Source organism: Palaemon carinicauda, chromosome 33 (genome assembly GCF_036898095.1).
Source record: "Palaemon carinicauda isolate YSFRI2023 chromosome 33, ASM3689809v2, whole genome shotgun sequence".
In the NCBI taxonomy this organism is placed as follows: Eukaryota; Metazoa; Arthropoda; class Malacostraca; order Decapoda; family Palaemonidae; genus Palaemon; species Palaemon carinicauda.
This window is the reverse complement of record NC_090757.1, coordinates 32,936,458-32,956,680: the sequence shown is the minus strand read 5'-3', so window position 1 is coordinate 32,956,680 and position 20,223 is coordinate 32,936,458.

The window sequence follows — 20,223 nt, the reverse complement described above, 5'->3', positions numbered from 1 at the left end:
ATAAGAAGTTTACGCAAAAAAAAAAAAAAAAAAAAAAAACGAATACCATGGAGAGCTATGCGTCGTTTACCACTTCAGTAGTTATCTTACCTGTACCTGTACTTGAAAAGCGACGCTCATTGCAAACAACCTCGGGTATATTTATTCATGGAGTTACAACAGAGTAATTACGGGAACATATTGCAGTTCCTCTTTTTTCTGTGCTCGAAATAGAGTGGTTTTTCAATAACAACACTTCGATTCTCCTTCTTTTCTTCTTCTTCTTCTTCTCCTTTTCTTCTTCTTCTTCTTCTTCTTCTTCTTCTTCTCTCTCTCTCTCTCTCTCTCTCTCTCTCTCTCTCTCTCTCTCTCTCTTGAATTCAAGTTGAATTCAAGTTGAATTATTTATCAACACGACAACATTTTGAATATTTACTAATCCTAGTCTGTTGAATTTATTTTCGTATAATACTAAGTATGCTTATTTTTCTCTCTCTCTCTCTCTCTCTCTCTCTCTCTCTCTCTCTCTCTCTCTTGAATTCAAGTTGAATTATTTAGCAACACGACAGCATTTTGAATATTTTCTAATCCTATCCTTTGTTGAAATTTTATTCGTATATTACTAAGTATGCTTATTCTCTATTGAATTTTTATTCGTATATTACTAAGTATGCTTATTCTCTATTGAATTTTTATTCGTATATTACGAAGTATGCTTATTCTCTATTGAATTTTTATTCGTATATTACTAAGTATGCTTATTTGCATCTTAAAGAATTGGCACATATTAGATTCTTTTTTATTACGTGCTTCATATCATGATCTCATAAGAATGTATTTGAACACAGTTCCATGATAGCAAAGAATATACTTTTCACTAAAGTTCAGGAAAGGGCATAACCAAAGTTTGATGCACACGAGAGGAAGCACATATAAGTGTAAGAAAGATTTACGAGACTTTCCCTATGAACAGTTGTTTTTCAAGAGCAATAAATAGAAATAGATTATTCAAAAGGATAGATTATTACTTTATTTGAGAGAGAGAGAGAGAGAGAGAGAGAGAGAGAGAGAGAAGGAATTCCTTCTATTGATGTACCTCTTTCTTGAAATGAGAGAGAGAGAGAGAGAGAGAGAGAGAGAGAGAGAGAATTCTTTCTATTGATGAACCTCTTTCTTGAAATGAGGAGAGAGAGAGAGAGAGAGAGAGAGAGAGAGAGAGAATTCTTTCTATTGATGAACCTCTTTCTTGAAATGAGGAGAGAGAGAGAGAGAGAGAGAGAGAGAGAGAGAGAGAGAATCCTTCTATTGATGAACCTCTTTCTTGAAATGAAGAGAGAGAGAGAGAGAGAGAAATTCTTTCTATTGATGTACCTCTTTCTTGAAAAGAGAGAGAGAGAGAGAGAGGAGAGAGAGAGAGAGAGAGAGAGAATGAATTCCTTCTATTGATGAACCTCTTTCTTGAAATGAGGACAACCTCCACCCCCTCCCCTCCCTCTATAGCAAGCTTTACCAACCTTCAACCATAAACTCGCCAGTCGAGACTTCCAACGAGTCCACAACACTGCAAAGAATCACTAGTTTTATTATGGTTTGTCAGTGGTAAATTTCGATCACGTCTGCCAAAAAGAAAAATCCTGGCGCGTTTGCTTTTATGGCACAATCATGCAAAGGCTCATTTGTACATCTCGTTAAGAGACTTAGAAGTGCCTTTGATAGCTCTGGGATTTTTGCTGCCCTTTACGACATTCTAAAGGCAGTTTTCTTGACAGCCAAGTATTCCTGGCGTGTCGTTAAGCCTTGAGCAAAGGTGGTGCTATCAATTTTTCCCCTTGTGATATTGTTAAAGGGTGTGGAGTGGTTCGTGTTTACTCACCTTGTGCGAAAGAGCTGTTGTTGCCTATAGTCAATTTCTTTTAGCGATGCAGATTTGCAGAGACTCGCAGCGGTGCCCTTTTAGCTCGGACAAAATTTCCTGATCGCTGATTGGTTGGACGAGATAATTCTAACCAATCAGCGATCAGGAAACTTTTCCGAGCTAAAAAGGCACCGCTGCGAGTTGGTGCATTCTAACCAATCAGCGAACAGGAAACTTTTCCGAGCTAAAAGGGCACCGCTGCGAGTCTGTGCAAATCTGCCTCGATAAAAGAAATGGACTAGAGGTCTTGCATTTGGTGGGTTATGAACGTCTTTGCCAGTGTGGGGTGGGGGCTGATCTCTTTTTATTATGTAATCTGTTCGGTAATGAACCTTTCAGATGCGCTGATATTTCATCTTGTTGTTTTTTTATGATGATGAACAATCTCTCTCTCTCTCTCTCTCTCTCTCTCTCTCTCTCTCTCTGATAAATGGAGAGGGGATATATAATCTCACAAGAGCAATGATTTTAGATTGTGCCATAGTCTTTCCATTTATAATATTATAACAGTATAATTCCCGAATCTTCTCAATTCTTCAGACATAGAGATTGTCAGTGGAGTTATTAAACTTAAATAAGAACCATTTATAAACAGTGCCAGCCACTCTTCAATCCAGATATTCTAGAAAATAATATTAATACAGAGTGCCAGCCACTCTTAAATCCAGATATTCTAGAAAATGATATTAATACAGAGTGCCAGCCACTCTTAAATCCAGATATTCTAGAAAAATATAGAATAATCTTTACTTAAATATCTGTTAGAGGTAAAACTTATTGTATATGAATTTGAAATATTAAGCTTCACTGCATATGACTTTTTATGTTTTGTATATCAGAAAGAAAATTTGTATTTTGCTAAATAAACAACGCGTTTTTCTAAAAGGCATTGTCTTCCGGCCCAGCATCCAAATTTCTACCTGGAAATATCTAGACATCTTCCCCACCAGTGAGAACCCCTTGAATTATATCCTGGTTCCTGTTCCAAGACAAACTCTAAAGTGTCTGGAATCATGAATAAATTCCCATTGCACTCTTCGGTGTCTGGAACTGGAATTCCCATTATGCTTTCTGAGAATATTTGAAAATAGTGAAAAACAAAATTTTATTTCTAAAGGCATTTTTAAACAAGGGTTTTTCCCCCATTATCAAATTTTGAGTGGGATCTAGGTGGTATCTTCAGACTGTGTACGCTCCATTAAATCTTATCGAGTATTTGCAAGATATGAATAATCTTATTAAAGCCTTTTTAAAAGAAATGGTGTAAATTATGCCCATTTCCATTTTTTCAGAAATTCCAAATTGGTAGCATAATTTTCACTTTACATCAACGAAAATTGCAAATGTGCAGTCATGCAAATTTTCAGTTGTAAGATATATATATATGTATATATATATATATATATATATGTATATAATATATATATATATATATATATATGTACATATATAATATATATATATATTATACACACATATATAATATATATATATATATATATATGTGTGTATATATATACACATTATATATATATATATATATATATTACGTGTGTGTATTCAGTATATATACATTATATATGTGTGTATATATATACACACATTATATATATACATATATATATATACGCATTATATATATATATACATATATATATATATATACGCATTATATATATATATATATATATATATATTCCGACATAACGTTGTTCATGACCTCCATGGCCGTTAATTCCTTAAAGATTATTGAAAGTTCACGAATGATATTTCTAACACTGAAAACACTTCTCAAGATAGCTTGGGTCATTGCCCTATATGAAGTAGACAATTGTAACATTTATGCCCGGTCACCATGTCGCATCTCGCTATTCAATTGAATTCTTATGTATATCATAAATTTAATCAATTTAGGATATGCAGGTTTTTTTCTGAGATATTTAGATCAACGCATTAAATTATAAATATGGATCATGCAGCCTTGAACCCACATATATATATATATATGTGTGTGTGTGTGTGTGGTGTATGTATAGTATATATGTATACATATATATACATATGTATATATATATATGTGTATATATATCTATATATGTTTACATATATATCTATATGTATACATATATATCTATATATGTATACATATATATATGTATATATATACATATATATACATACGTATGTGTATATATATATATATATATATATATATTTGTTGCGATTTCGAAAGTAAAAAGAGATATTTGCTATTTTGACTTACACCGCTCAGGAAGCGAGTCCTTGAAATACCCCCTTCATTATGCCACCTGGCCAAAAATGGTAATATTGAAATGGGAATTAGTTAAAAGTTGGAAATAATGTGCCGTTGATTACACACACACACACACACACACACATATATATATATATATATATATAATGTTTGTGTATATATTGTATACATACATGTATGTATATGTACATTTGTATATGTATACATTTATATGCATATTATATAAATATATATGTATATATACAATATGTATATATATATATATATATATATATAATATATATATATATATATATATATATAATATATAATATATATATATATATATGTCATAATAACTCCTCATTATATCCTATATGAACAATAACAATGTATTCTCAATCATCAATATTCACACGTCTGATGAAACGAGTATTCACAAACTGTGAAGCAATGATAAAGGGTTAAATACTTGAAGCCACATAAGTACATACAGGTTGTTATGCTGAGAAACATAGAAAATCAACGAAAAAAGAAAAAAAAAATTGGGATTTACAACCCGCTTATTCATAATATATTGCTTGATTTGATAAGGAAGAAGTAGGCTATCAAGTAATACCAATAGTATATGATTTACGACCTTCTAGTCTCCGTGTAAGGAAAACAATGGGTATAGATCCAGACTGAACTGATAAAGTGTCATTCCAAATATCCAACTACTGATAGCTATAGTCAATATCTTTTAGCGAGGCAGATTTTCACCGACTCGCAGTGGTGCCCTTTTAGCTCGGAAAAGTTTCCTGATCGCTGATTGGTTGGGCTAGATAATTCTAACCAATCAGCGATCAGAAAACTTTTCCGAGCTAGAAGGGTACCGCTGCTATTCGGTGCAAATCTGCCTGGCTAAAAGAAATGGACTATAGTATATTATTATTATTATTATTATTATTATTATTATTATTATTATTATTATTATTATTATCTACCTACATGGCTGAAAACTATGAAGCGCGAAGTAGGAGATGATGAATGGAGAAGTATTTAATCAAAAGCTCAAGATAGAGACGACGGACGAAATCTAACCGAGGCCCTTTGCGTCAATAGGCGTAGGAGGAGATGATGATGATGATGATACTTATTATCTAAGCTACAACCCTAGTTGGAAAAGCAGGATGCTATAAACCGAAGGGCTCCAACAGTGAAAAATAGTTTACATACATTAAAATAAGCTCCAAAGTCTTGATCCATCAAGAAATTGATAAATGTTAAAAGATAATTCAAATAACGGTTATTAATACGTTCACTTTAGGCCGGCATCACCTGGTCGGTAACATTCACAAAGGCCAGCCTTCGCAGAAGCAACAATTTTTTTTTCTAACCGTCCTTTCACGTCAAGGAGGGGCATTGAAGAAGCAGTGCCAAGCCCGAAAAGTGAAAACGTTACGCTTTGTCCATCGAATGGGGCTCTCGAACAGTGACTAAGTGTTGAACCTTTCATCCCACACTGGCTGCCATCCCATAGACAAGCCGCGTGGTGTCCGTTTTCTTTGTGGCTCCATGACTTTGACTAAAGCAGGACATGCAAGTGAGCGATTAGCATAATATCTTAACATTTATTTTCCTTTTCCTTTACGTGGGGCAATGAGTGATTTCTCTTGGCCACCACCACCACCCTCTCAGTATTTTATTTCAACTTTTATTTATTTATTTTCTGTCTCGTGCGCATCATCAGTTAAGCTTTCTAATATGATTATTGCCTTTATTTCATTTGAGATTTATTAGGTAATTTTAACTAGTATGTTGATGAATGTGTTGATGCTAAACATTTTGTAGTAGACGCACGCACTGACAGCAGCTTTTTAAAGGGGTAATACTTGCGTGTGAAGTTCCTCATTAAGTATGTAACGAAGACAAAAAGATTAATTTTTTCTATATACACTACGCTCTTTCTCTGCTAAAACAAATTTTAAGACTCGGTGTTCCAAAGGAATTTTATTTCTGCTTTCACTTGTTTCCACTATATATTTTGTAGACATATAATATCAAGATTTCTATTTTTCTGTTTCAACTATCTGTCTTCAGAAAATAAATGGGTAAATATGATCATTTATATAATTCATGAGATTAGTTTTCGTTGTACTTTACGAGTTTTTCAATTTCTGAGGAGTTGGTGACAAATCCAAGCTTTCTGGTTCTCAGAACGTCTATTCGGATGTTGCTGCTAGCAGCCCAAAGCATTTTCTTGATCATAGTTGACGTAGGCGTAGCCTACCGTACATTCAACCGACCCGGTAGCTAGGATGCAAGCCAGTCTTGAAGTACGTGTGTTGCAAATGTGAGCTTTGTGCTCTAATCCTGTAGTATAGAAGTCTATGCTTATCACTATTCAGTTTTTTTTTTTTTTTTTTTTTTTTTGATAGGTGTTAAACCTTGAAGTATTATGACAACACTCACCAGCTACTCATATCTTTTAGTTTCCGGCTCTAGCACCAAACAATACTTTAGCCCTGGGGGCTGGGTGGGTGTTTGTGAGGAATTATATTAATAGCACAAGCATTTTTTCCCCTCAATCGATATACAACACACCAATCATATTTAGAAATGTAGGAAGATAACCTTACTTCCTTGATACCTACTCATGAATCCTTGATTAGTATGCATAGCTATCGGTAGGTTCTAGAAATCTTTTTTTATGATTTTTTTTTAATTTCATGAAAACTTATTAATGTGAGGACTCGAACATGTACAGTTTGAAGGCTTAAGATAAATGGAACATGTTCCTTAGTATTTTCGAATCAAATTTATTTAGGACTCGAGTTTAGTAACACCAGTTCAAGGATTAGCGCAGCAGTATTCAGGGACGAACATTAATCTAACAGAAGAATGTTCTGTGAAGTGCGGGGCAACACAATCTGACAAATGATCCTTGGTGTAGGAGAGCATTCCATGGAGATTTCTATTTTAATATGATTTTGAAATTTTATTTTGAAATATGTCAATGTAAATTGTAACATGACTTCTGAAGGGGAAGGGGGTGGGGGTTTGAGGATGGCTTTATCCTGGAGGGTATAAGACACAAAAAAGAAATAATAATTTTTTTTTTTTTTACTTTGGAATCAGTTGACAAAAAAGAAATAATGATAATGTTTTTATTTTCTCTACTTTGGAATCAGTTGCCAAAAAAGAAATAATGATAATGTTTTTTTTTTTTACTTTGGAATCAGTTGACAAAAAAGAAATAATGAAAATTTTTTTTTTCTTTCCTTTGGAATCAGTTGACAAAAAAGAAATAATGATAATGTTTTTTTTTCTCTATTTTGGAATCTAGTTGACTTCTCATTAAAACGGAACATATTAGAAAGATTAAAACGGATTGGGTAGATAGGTTAACCCTCTAGTTCAAAAGTAAGACTATTGGCTATTTGTGGTTAGAATTGAGAATCCATGATTACGTATATGTTGTGATCTTAACAAACCTCCTGATCCATGGAAAAAAATATCGTTTCCAGATCTTGAAAATTATCTTTTTAATTTCGACTGTAGAATAACATTTTGAAGATTTACTATAGCTGAAAGAAAGTAACGGTGGAAGGAAAAAAAGGTTATAAAACTCTCTCTCTCTCTCTCTCTCTCTCTCTCTCTCTCTCTCTCTCTCTCTCTCCTGACATGAAAATCTGGGGTGTGAGCAGTCTTGTCGTGTTTTTACTGTTCGAAGAAAAAACTGGTTACTTTTTTTCTTTTTGAATGACCAGAAAACTGGAGAATTAAAAGCTTCCATGTATAGTTTCACTTGCACTGTCTTTACTCTGAGAAAGAAAAATGTGAGAAAGTTAATGTTCTCTCAAAAGAGAGAGAGAGAGAGAGAGAGAGAGAGAGAGAGAGAGCCTTACCTTATTGCCTTAATCTATGTTTGGGTTCCCCCAGATCCCTCAGTATGAGGCACCTCGTATCTTCCGGTTTATTTTGCATCTTCCAGTCTTGGATGGTCGGGGATGCATCTTAGGTATTTAGAGAGAGAGAGAGAGAGAGAGAGAGAGAGAGAGAGAGAGAGAGAGAGAGAAAATATGGGTTGTTGAAAGTACTCGGATTGAGTTATGTTATTCTAGATCTTGTTAGTACCATATTCATTATGAATATGCCATGCATTTATTTCAAATTAGGAAGCGACAATAAAGAAATGATTCAAGAGAGAAGAGACGTTACAAAGAGTGAGATGTGCCTACATTATTGTCCAGTAACCCTTCTACCTTACTACGTTGGTCTTAAAATACTTAGAATAAGTTGAAATTACTATTTACGCGGAAGTTTTATTCCAGCTGTGACCAAGTTGTGGAATGATCTTCCTAATCGGGTAGTTGAATCAGTAGAACTTCAAAAGTTCAAAGTTGCAGAAAATGTTTTTTTTGTTGACCAGGCTGACATGAGTCTTTTAATAGTTTATATATGACATATCTGTTTTGACGTTATGTATAGTTTACATATGACATATCTGTTTTGACATTGTTACTGTTTTTAGAATGATTAATGTTAATTTGTTCTCATCATTTATTTATTTCCTTATTTCCTTTCCTCACTGGGCTATTTACCCTATTGGAGCCCTTGGGCTTATAGCATCTTGCTTTTCCAACTAGGGTTGTAGCTTGGCTAATAATAATAATAATAATAATAATAATAATAATAATAATAATAATAAAGACCGAAAACTAAATTGCGAAATCATCTTGATGGCTCTTAATATAGTTTCCTTTATGTGGTTGCTTTATTAATTTGGAGAGAGAGAGAGAGAAAGAGAGAGAGAGAGAGAGAGAGAGAGAGAGAGAGAGAGAGAGAGAGAGTAAACCTGATTTGCTAATAACCCTTGATCCCAGTTTGCCTTCAAAGATTAAACGTGGTATTTAACCACATTTTACTTAACCTTGGCGAAAATAGCATGACCCTAAATAATCATGCCAAGAATTTATAACCTTCAATGGCCTTGAACCATTATTTCAAGATATAAGGTTACATCCTCTGCCCTTATTTTCTACTTTATGACGAGCCCCCTCGGGACCCACTTAAGCCCCTTTAAAGAGCAGTCGGTCGTAGGACACTGACATCCTGATAGGGTTAAGTGAATCCGAACGTAGCGATAGCACAATGAGCCCGGTCGAGGGGTGATTAGAATTCGACGTAAACTGATGCATTTCCATAGCTCAGATGCAATGGCGAACCTTAATCATTCGTTTATTGTTTTACATGGAGGCTTTGATGATTTTTATAGATAGCTTGGATTGTCATATTGATCATCCTCGCCTCCTGTGAATTGAATTTGTTTTTAGTTAAGATACTACCGATAGAGAGCTATGGGGTCTTTTGACTGGCCAGACAGTAGTACATTGGATCCTTCTCTTTGGTTACGGTTCATTTTCCCTTTGCATAACACATACACCGAACACTCTGGCCTATTCCTTACACATCCTCTTCTGTCCTCTTACACCTGACAGCGCAGATTACCAAACAATTCTTCTTACTGCACTGTAATTGTTCAGGGGCCACTTTTCTCTTTGTAAGGGTAGATGAGACTCTTTAGTTATGGTAAGCAGCTCTTCTAGGAGAGGGACACTCTAAAATCAAACCATTGTTCTCTTATCTTGGATAGTGCCATAGCCTCTGTACCATGGTCTTCCATTGTCTTGGGTTTGAGTTCTCTTGCTTGACGGTACACTCGGGTACACTATTTTATTTCATTTCTCTTCCTCTTAATTTGTTATTTTTATAGTTTATATTGGAGATATATATTTTAATCTCGTTGCTCTTCTCAAAATATTTTATTTTTCCTTGTTTTGTTTCCTTTCCGCACTAAGCTATTTTCCCTGTTGGAGCCCCTGGGCTTATAGCATCCTGCTTTTCCAATTAGGGTTGTGGCTTAGCAAGTAATAATAATAATAATAATGATAATAGGTTAAGTTAAATACTATGGCTGCATCGGCAGAATTCAATTTCTTGTCCAATTTCTCGATTCTTCGGACAATTCTTTTTTCAGGATTGCTAAAAGAATTGTCTGAAGAATCGAGAAATTGGACAAGAAATTGAATTCTGCCGATGCAGCCATAGTATTTAACTCCACCTGTTTGAAAGAGGGTCTCCTACCAAAATAATAATAATAATAATAATAATAATAATAATAATAATAATAATAATAATAAGGGTTAAAATATTACAATTTTTAATGCATAAAATTCCAACTTTCATGTAATATTTCTCAGTGTTAGGTAACAATTTATTGCTATTGAACACGATATTGCTTTGATATTCAGTGTATATTGACTTATTATGGGTAATTCGGATTAAATACTATCAATTGGGTTAGGTCGAGGTCGAAGTTGAGTAAACCCTCTTGTATGTAATACAGAGGTCTCGCAAGGTAAATCCAATGCAGTTAGCACTCTAGGTTCAGACTTCTTTTAGCACCTGTGGTTACATAATTGATAGTTTCCTTTCCTTGCCTTTCATTTGAAGAGACTTTGGTTCAATAGTTTTATTTCAATTAAACACGATACCCAGGTAGTAGGTTAGCCTGGGCACCAGCCGCCCGTTGGGATACTACCACTTGAGAGTTACGGGGTCCTTTGACTGGCCAGACAGTACTACATAGGATCCTTCTCTCTGGTTACGTTTTTTTCCCTTTGCCTACACAGACACCGAATAGTCTGGCCTATTCTTTACAGATTCTCTTCTGTCCTCGTACACCTGACAACACTGAGATTGCCAAATAATTATTCTTCACCCAAGGGGTTAACTACTGCTCTGTAATTGTTCAGTAGCTACTTTCCTCTTGGTAAGGGTAGAAGAGACTCTTTTAGCTATAGTAAGCAGCTCTTCTAGGAGAAGGACACTCCAAAATCAAACCATTATTCTCTATTCTTGAGTAGTGTCTTAGCCTCTGTACCATGGTCTTCCACTGCCTTGGGTTAGAATTCTCTTGCTTGAGGGTACAATCGGGCACACTTTTCTATCTAGTTCCTTTTCCTGGTTTTTTTTTTTTTTGAAGTTTTTATAGTTTAAATAGGAAATATTTATTTTAATATTGTTACTATTAAAATATTTTATTTTTCCTAATTTCTTTATTTCCTTTCCTCACTGGGCTACTTTCCTGTTGGGGCCCCTGGGCTTATAGCATCCTGCGTTTCCAACTAGGGTTCTAGATTACCAAGTAATAATAATAATAATAATAATAATAATAATAATAATAATATAAGCCAAATGGTTTCCCGCAGAGAAAATAGCCCAGTGAAGAAAGGAAAAAAGGATACAAATGAAATACAAGAGAAGCAATGAGCAACCAAAATAAAAGACTTTAAAAACAGAAACAACATTAGATTAGTTCTTTCATATATGAAATATAAAAAAAATCTTAAAAAAAAAACAGGAACTGAAATAAGATAGAATAGTATACTTGAGTGTACCCTCAAGCAAGAGAACTCCAACCAAAGACCGCGGAAGACCATGGTACAGAGACTATGGCACTATCCAAGACTAGAGAACAATGGTTTGATTTTGTAATGTCTCCTAGAAGAGTAATTACCAAAGTTGAAGAGTCTTTTCAAACCTTAGAAAGAAGAAAGTAGCCACTGAACAACAACATTACAGTAGTTAACCCCTTCACCGAAGAGGAATTGTTTGGTAATCTCAGTGTTGTTAGATATGAGGACAGAGAAGAATGTGGAAAGAATAGGCCAGATTATACGGTGTATGTGTTGGCAAAGGTAAAATGAGATGTAACCAGAGAGGTATTCAGTGTAGTACTGTCTGGCCGGTAAAAAACCCAATAACTCTCAAGCAGTAGTAACCCAATGGGTGGCTTGTGCCCTGACCAGCTTTTATATATATATATATATATATATATTTATATACTGTATATATATGTATACATATGTACTGTATATATATATATATATATATACATATATATATATATAATTGTATACACACACACACACACACATATATATATATATATATATAACATATAACTGTATACACACATATATATATATATATATATACATATACATATACATATATATACATATAAGGTAATAATGACACAGGAAATAATGGCACAAAGGAAATAATAGAAAAAAATTGGCACAGGGGTTTTTTTATGGTCGAAAAGGCACGAGTAAAAATTTGTCAATTGACGAAATGCCTCTCTCTTTGTAATGGTTGGTAAGGCCAAAAACCCTGTATTTTTCTCCAGGTACTCTGAATGAGGTGGTAAAAACAATCTTACGTTCGTGTTTCTGGTCCAAAAATAATTTTAATAGCCAAGATGATTACCTGTTCAAACTTAATGATTATTGCTATTTGGTCTGGGTAGAATTCAATCTCATGGCAGCAATCCACGAGTGATTGTAACAGTTTAATAATTGTAAATTTTGTTTTATTCTGCAGAAAAATAAAAGCAGTAGAAACTACAGTGTTTCCAATTAGGTTGCGTATTACACAAAGCTTTAGAAAACCTGGTGTAGTCATTGCATCGTTGCAATCCCTCAGCCGTTTCCAATTAGGTTGCGCATTACACAAAGCTTTAGAAATCCTGGTGGAGTCATTGCATCGTTGCAATCCCTCAGCCGTTTCCAATTAGGTTGCGCATTACACAAAGCTTTAGAAATCCTGGTGGAGTCATTGCATCGTTGCAATCCCTCAGCCGTTTCCAATTAGGTTGCGCATTACACAAAGCTTTAGAAATCCTGGTGGAGTCATTGCATCGTTGCAATCCATCAGCCGTTTCCAATTAGGTTGCGCATTACACAAAGCTTTAGAAATCCTGGTGGAGTCATTGCATCGTTGCAATCCCTCAGCCGTTTCCAATTAGGTTGCGCATTACACAAAGCTTTAGAAATCCTTGTGGAGTCATTGCATCGTTGCAATCCCTCAGCCGTTTCCAATTAGGTTGCGCATTACACAAAGCTTTAGAAATCCTGGTGGAGTCATTGCATCGTTGCAATCCATCAGCCGTTTCCAATTAGGTTGCTATTACACAAAGCTTTAGAAAACCTGGTGGAGTCATTGCATAGTTGCAATCCATCAGCCGTTTCCAATTAGGTTGCATATTACACAAAGCTTTAGAAATCCTTGTGGAGTCATTGTATCGTTGAAATCCATCAGCCATGTATCAGCAAAAGCAAGTAACCGCAGAGATTCATCAAAACCAAACATGATTATGTGATGGCAGTGTCCATTGTCGAAGAATAAAAATGGTTTAGGTTCGAGATCAGCATTGTCGAAGAATAAAAATGGTTTAGGCTCGAGAGCAGCGTTGTCGAAGAATAAAAATGGTTTAGGTTCGGGAGCAGCGTTGTCGAGGAATAAAAATGGTTTAGGTTCGGGAGCAGCGTTGTCGAAGAATAAAAATGGTTTAGGTTCGGGAGCAGCGTTGTCGAAGAATAAAAATGGTTTAGGTTCGGGAGCAGCGTTGTCGAAGAATAAAAATGGTTTAGGTTCGGGAGCAGCGTTGTCGAAGAATAAAAATGGTTTAGGTTCGGGAGCAGCGTTGTCGAAGAATAAAAATGGTTTAGGTTCGGGAGCAGCGTTGTCGAAGAATAAAAATGGTTTAGGTTCGGGAGCAGCGTTGTCGAAGAATAAAAATGGTTTAGGTTCGGGAGCAGCGTTGTCGAAGAATAAAAATGGTTTAGGCTCGAGAGCAGCGTTGTCGAAGAATAAAAATGGTTTAGGCTCGAGAGCAGCGTTGTCGAAGAATAAAAATGGTTTAGGTTCGGGAGCAGCGTTGTCGAAGAATAAAAAGGGTTTAGGCTCGAGAGCAGCGTTGTCGAAGAATAAAAATGATTTAGGTTCGGGAGCAGCGTTGTCGAAGAATAAAAATGGTTTAGGCTCGAGAGCAGCGTTGTCGAAGAATAAAAATGGTTTAGGCTCGAGAGCAGCGTTGTCGAAGAATAAAAATGGTTTAGGTTCGGGAGCAGCGTTGTCGAAGAATAAAAAGGGTTTAGGCTCGAGAGCAGCGTTGTCGAAGAATAAAAAGGATTTAGGCTCGGGAGCAGCGTTGTCGAAGAATAAAAAGGGCTTAGGCTCGAGAGCAGCGTTGTCGAAGAATAAAAATGGTTTAGGTTCGGGAGCAGCGTTGTCGAAGAATAAAAATGATTTAGGTTCGGGAGCAGCGTTGTCGAAGAATAAAAAGGGCTTAGGCTCGAGAGCAGCGTTGTCGAAGAATAAAAATGGTTTAGGTTCGGGAGCAGCGTTGTCGAAGAATAAAAATGGTTTAGGTTCGGGAGCAGCGTTGTCGAAGAATAAAAAGGGTTTAGGCTCGAGAGCAGCGTTGTCGAAGAATAAAAATGATTTAGGCTCGGGAGCAGCGTTGTCGAAGAATAAAAAGGGTTTAGGCTCGAGAGCAGCGTTGTCGAAGAATAAAAATGGTTTAGGTTCGGGAGCAGCGTTGTCGAAGAATAAAAATGGTTTAGGCTCGAGAGCAGCGTTGTCGAAGAATAAAAATGGTTTAGGCTCGAGAGCAGCGTTGTCGAAGAATAAAAAGGGTTTAGGTTCGGGAGCAGCGTTGTCGAAGAATAAAAATGGTTTAGGTTCGGGAGCAGCGTTGTCGAAGAATAAAAAGGGTTTAGGCTCGAGAGCAGCGTTGTCGAAGAATAAAAAGGGTTTAGGCTCGAGAGCAGCGTTGTCGAAGAATAAAAATGATTTAGGTTCGGGAGCAGCGTTGTCGAAGAATAAAAAGGGTTTAGGCTCGAGAGCAGCGTTGTCGAAGAATAAAAATGATTTAGGTTCGGGAGCAGCGTTGTCGAAGAATAAAAAGGGCTTAGGCTCGAGAGCAGCGTTGTCGAAGAATAAAAATGATTTAGGTTCGGGAGCAGCGTTGTCGAAGAATAAAAAGGGCTTAGGCTCGAGAGCAGCGTTGTCGAAGAATAAAAATGATTTAGGCTCGGGAGCAGCGTTGTCGAAGAATAGAAATGGTTCTGGTTCGAGAACAGCGTTGTCGAAGAATAAAAAGGGCTTAGGCTCGAGAGCAGCGTTGTCGAAGAATAAAAAGGGCTTAGGCTCGAGAGCAGCGTTGTCGAAGAATAAAAATGATTTAGGTTCGGGAGCAGCGTTGTCGAAGAATAAAAAGGGCTTAGGCTCGAGAGCAGCGTTGTCGAAGAATAAAAATGATTTAGGCTCGGGAGCAGCGTTGTCGAAGAATAGAAATGGTTCTGGTTCGAGAACAGCGTTGTCGAAGAATAAAAAGGGCTTAGGCTCGAGAGCAGCGTTGTCGAAGAATAAAAATGGTTTAGGTTCGGGAGCATCATTGTCGAAGATTAAAAATGGTTTAGGCTCGGGGGCAGCAGCGTTTGTCTATTCTCCAGTAAGTTGCAGATCCTAAAGTCTTTCAGGTACTGGTGAGTAAAGTTTGGATCTTGGGTTATGCATCGTTCTCTTTATGATGTCCTCACTTGGAACTAATGCATTTGCTTCAATTGCTAACTCATCCAGGTTATTTCTGTAAATCTGGCTCGGTTTATATTCTGTTTGTTGCTTTTCTCTTCATTTTCTTGATGCATCTTGTGGCTGGTATATCTGCATCATCAGGACTGTGGTTGTGGTCATTAGGTGGAGTAGTATCAGTCAAGGCAGATGGTCATGGTGCCTTTACAGAAAAATGCTCTCTTCATTAATACATCGTGTAATATCTTTCAATATGTTTAATATACATGTACTCGGAAGTAAATTTCGTCCTTTCCTTTTACGAATCTATAATTCGACAGAATTACATACAAGAGAATGGGAATCAATTCCTTTCTTTCTTTACAACTGAGAAGGCTAAATGTTTAATGTTTACTCTCATTTCTATTTGTCATATGTTCGAATACTTGGCTGGGCAGAAGTAGTTATCATTAAAGGAATTTCCTCATAACTCTGAGATTCCATGGAATATTGAATTTGATATTAAAGATTATTTGTGGCTTATTGATAAAATTATATAATGTATGTATGAATGTATGTATTTATGTTTGTATGTATGTACATGTATATTTTTACATGTATTTACATATGTATTTGTATATGTATTCATGTATGTATATTTTTACATGTATTTACATATGTATTTGTATATGTATTTATGTGTATGTTGGTATATATGTTATATATATTTATATATCTATACGTTTATATATATACATACATACATATATATATATATATATATACAGATTCTTTCTCTCTTATATATATATATATATATAGTGTATGTGAGAGAGAGAGAGAGAGAGAGAGAGAGAGAGAGAGTATATTCTAGTTAATTATGGTATATAAATGATAAGTTTAACTGCTCAGGACGAAGTCAATGTGGGATTATGACAATGTTTTGATATGAGCCCACACCCTCACTTGAGAATGATCTCTATTTCTCTCTCTCTCTTTAAAATATTTACAAAGTACTTTGTTCGTTTACGAGCAAGCTCATGAGGCTATTGGATGTGATGCAGTGGTTTCAAATATGATAAATACAATATAAAAAGACTTTGAGTAATATGCTAACGAAGCAAAATTACATTATAATGTTCGCTTTATCCTCGCTTGATGGTGTAATTCCCACAACACGTCGTTATATAATGTTCAGTCACATAACTTTAGTCATGGTTGATTAGGTATTTGGATTATATCTTTCGTAATGCCATTAACATCGTATTTTTGAAAATTGATGCTGAGCTTTTCGGTATCATTTTTATTTCATCAAGAAAATTTTGCCAGTAGATGTGAAGTGATACCTAAGAGTTGCTCTATCGGGAGTGGTCATTTTTCTGCGGAGAGAGAGAGAGAGAGAGAGAGAGAGAGAGAGAGAGAGAGAGAGAGAAATGGTAACAGCCAGCAGAAGAAAGTGATAATTGATGGTAAGGTGTGAAAGAGAAATTATGAGGCAAAGACGAGAGGGAAAAACAGATTTGAGAGAGAGAGAGAGAGAGAGAGAGAGAGAGAGAGAGAGAGAGAGATAAATGATATACTAAATGAGATGCTCTTGCAATTTCCCCATACGTTATATAGTGCTGTAGGTGAGTCTTGTATCAAATTTGATATGATATGTTGAATGTCCACGAGAAATCTACGAATTTTAAAATCGTGGTGGTAAAAAGGCGATTTCATTACATAATTTTATTGAGATAAGTTATATTTTGTTACCTTGCTGATTGCAGTCTTATTGACATTTTTCGAAAATTGATTTTATCCTTAATAAAGTACTACTTCTAATGATACTACTATTCATATTACTACTATTGCAACTAATAACAATAGAAATAATCCTATCGTATCTGGCACCCATAGGATGCATAGGGCCACAATGAACTCACTCCATATGTCTCCTGCAACATCACTCTAAGCTTAGCGCAATTCTCAGATCCAACCTCTATGCGTTGTCATCAGCCACGGTTTTTTTTTTTTTTTTTTTTTTTTTTTTTGTGCCTACCATGTTTTCTCCTGCTCAGTGGCTTCCAGTCAGATACATAATCCTGCAAGGATGGATTTGTCCCTCCTTCCGAAACCATGCTCCATCTATCTCCATCTTGATAATCTAACTATCGTTCACATTGGGCACCCCTTCCACCTCATGAATTGCCGCATTTCCTATATGCTGCTGCCATTGATTTCCAAAATCCTTCTCAGTGCTTTATTCTCAAAGGCAAGAAATTATGTATCAGTTGCTAGTGCTCTACCACGGCTGGTGCCCATAAATTGTTATCGATTTTATAAGTGGAATGTATATTTTGATTTTGGTGTGAACTGATATTGGATTTGACCTCTAAACTGTTTTAGATTGGTCATTGCTTGTTCTATACTCCCCATTCTCACCTAGAATTCCGTAACTAGTGATCCATTGCTGCCAATGATGGTTCTTAAATATTTGAAAAAGTTTGAGTTGGGTTAAAGTACTCTTCCGATAAGGCAGTCCATCTGATCACCACCCTAAATTTGATTGACCTCAGTCTTTTGTTGATAACCAATCCAATTTTCTCCCTTCCAGCACTAGTCTATCAATTATTTCCTGCATTTTAGCCATTGTACAGGAAATTAGAACTATTCATCTATGTATTCAAGATCACATAATCTCTGGTCCCCTTTCCATTGAGTGTCCTTATTCATTCCTTGCATTACCTTGTTCATAACATAATCCATCACCATAATAAACAGTAGTGGAGACAGTCTTCCACCTTGCAGTACTCCAGTCTTGACTTCAAATGTATCTGTAAGACTACCATCTACCATGACCCTCTAAGTTCCACTGTGCATATAAATTAGGATGTTTACAATCTTTTATCGCATCCCATAGTGCCTCAGGATCTCTTTTAACCTACTACGTGAAATATTATCAAATGCTTTCTCAAAGTCCAGAAGGCATAAAACAAGAGGTGAATTTAGTTTGTTACACTGAGCTATGTTATTATTATTATTATTATTATTATTATTATTATTATTATTATTATTATTATTATTATTAACTGCTAAGCTACAACCCAATTTGGAAAAGCAAGGTGCTATAGGCCCAGAGGCCCCAACATGGAAAATAGCCCAGTAAGGAAAGGAAACAAGGAAAAGTTGAATATTTTAAAAATAGTAACAATATTAAAATAAATATTTCCTTTATAAACTATAAATACTTTACGAAACAAGATGCAGAGAAATTAGATAGAATAGTGTGCCCAAGTGTATCCTCAAGCTAGAGAAATCTAACCCAAGACAGTGGAAGACCATGGTACAGAGGCTAGAATAAAAATTTGATCGTTACATCCTCGACTCTTCCTGAAACCTGCTTGCTCATTATTATTATTATTAAATGCTAAGCTACAACCCTAGTTGGAAAAGCAGGATGCTATAAGCCCAGGGGCCCCAACAGGGAAAATAGCCCAGTGAGGAAAGGAAATAAAGAAAAATATAATATTTTACAGGTTCTATTCTTTTTTGAAAAATCTTTCACCTCTTCTGATCACAATCTGGTCCCTCGCTAATTCCCAGACTCCCAAATCTCAGCAGGTGTGACTTCATCTTGCCATATATAATTGAATGATTCATTGAACACTGCTAAGTTAGGGCATAGACATTTGAGGAATTGAACCTAGGATAGTACTTAAATAGTTTAATGTACTATACATCGGACCTCATTCTGACCGTCTGGTTATTTTGAGGTTTTATCATCTTGTTATTTTCAAGTTTGTATAGTTTATGTGTGAAAGATTTATTTTAATGTTATTGTTCTTAAACTTCTCTTGTAGTGTTTTCCTTATTTCCTTCCCTCGCTGTGCTATTTTCCCTGTTGGGTCCTTGGGCTTGAAGCATCCCGCTCTTCCAACTAGGGTTGTAGCTTAGCAAGTAATAATGGTAATAATAATAACAGTATTCTGTGGTTTACAAGCAAGCTCTTTTCTGTAGAAATCGAAATGAGACCTATAACCTAAAAGTGAGGTGAAGCCGCTTGGCAGTATTGTTCCAAGGGAGTTCTCGAGAGCTAGTTTTTGCTGTTATTTGAGATTAACTGGTTTCAGTAATACTTTTGTCTTTAGGCAAACGGAAAAAAAAATAGGGGAAAAAAATGCGTCACTTGTATTATTCCTCTAAGAAATGTAAAATATGGTTTTCGCCGGAACAGAGTTGTTCGAAAGGAAGCACTGAATGTAGACAATAGTCCATTAAACTGGTAGATAGCGATATAAAATAATTACTAACCAGATGATTAAATCTCTTGCATATTCATCCTCGAACTTAAGATCGGGCATCGGAAGGAGAAATTATACGAACATGAAATTGATTTCGATACGAACAGTCCCCAGTGAAAATACTCCACTGTAGTTCTCGATAGAACAAATATGTTTGATTGGATATGATGAGCAAGACTTGTTAATGTTTGGGGCATCCATCATCTTGCTTTCTCTATATGGCTTCATGCTGGGAGGAGGCGATGGTGGCTGGTACAACACAAACATGCAGTACCGGGGTATAAGCGATGGCAGGCAGGGCAGCCGGTCGGGACTAAAGTCCACCCCAAAGCCAAAGCAAAGTCCTTCAAATGAAGGCAACCGTGTTACCCCATACGAATGGGAAA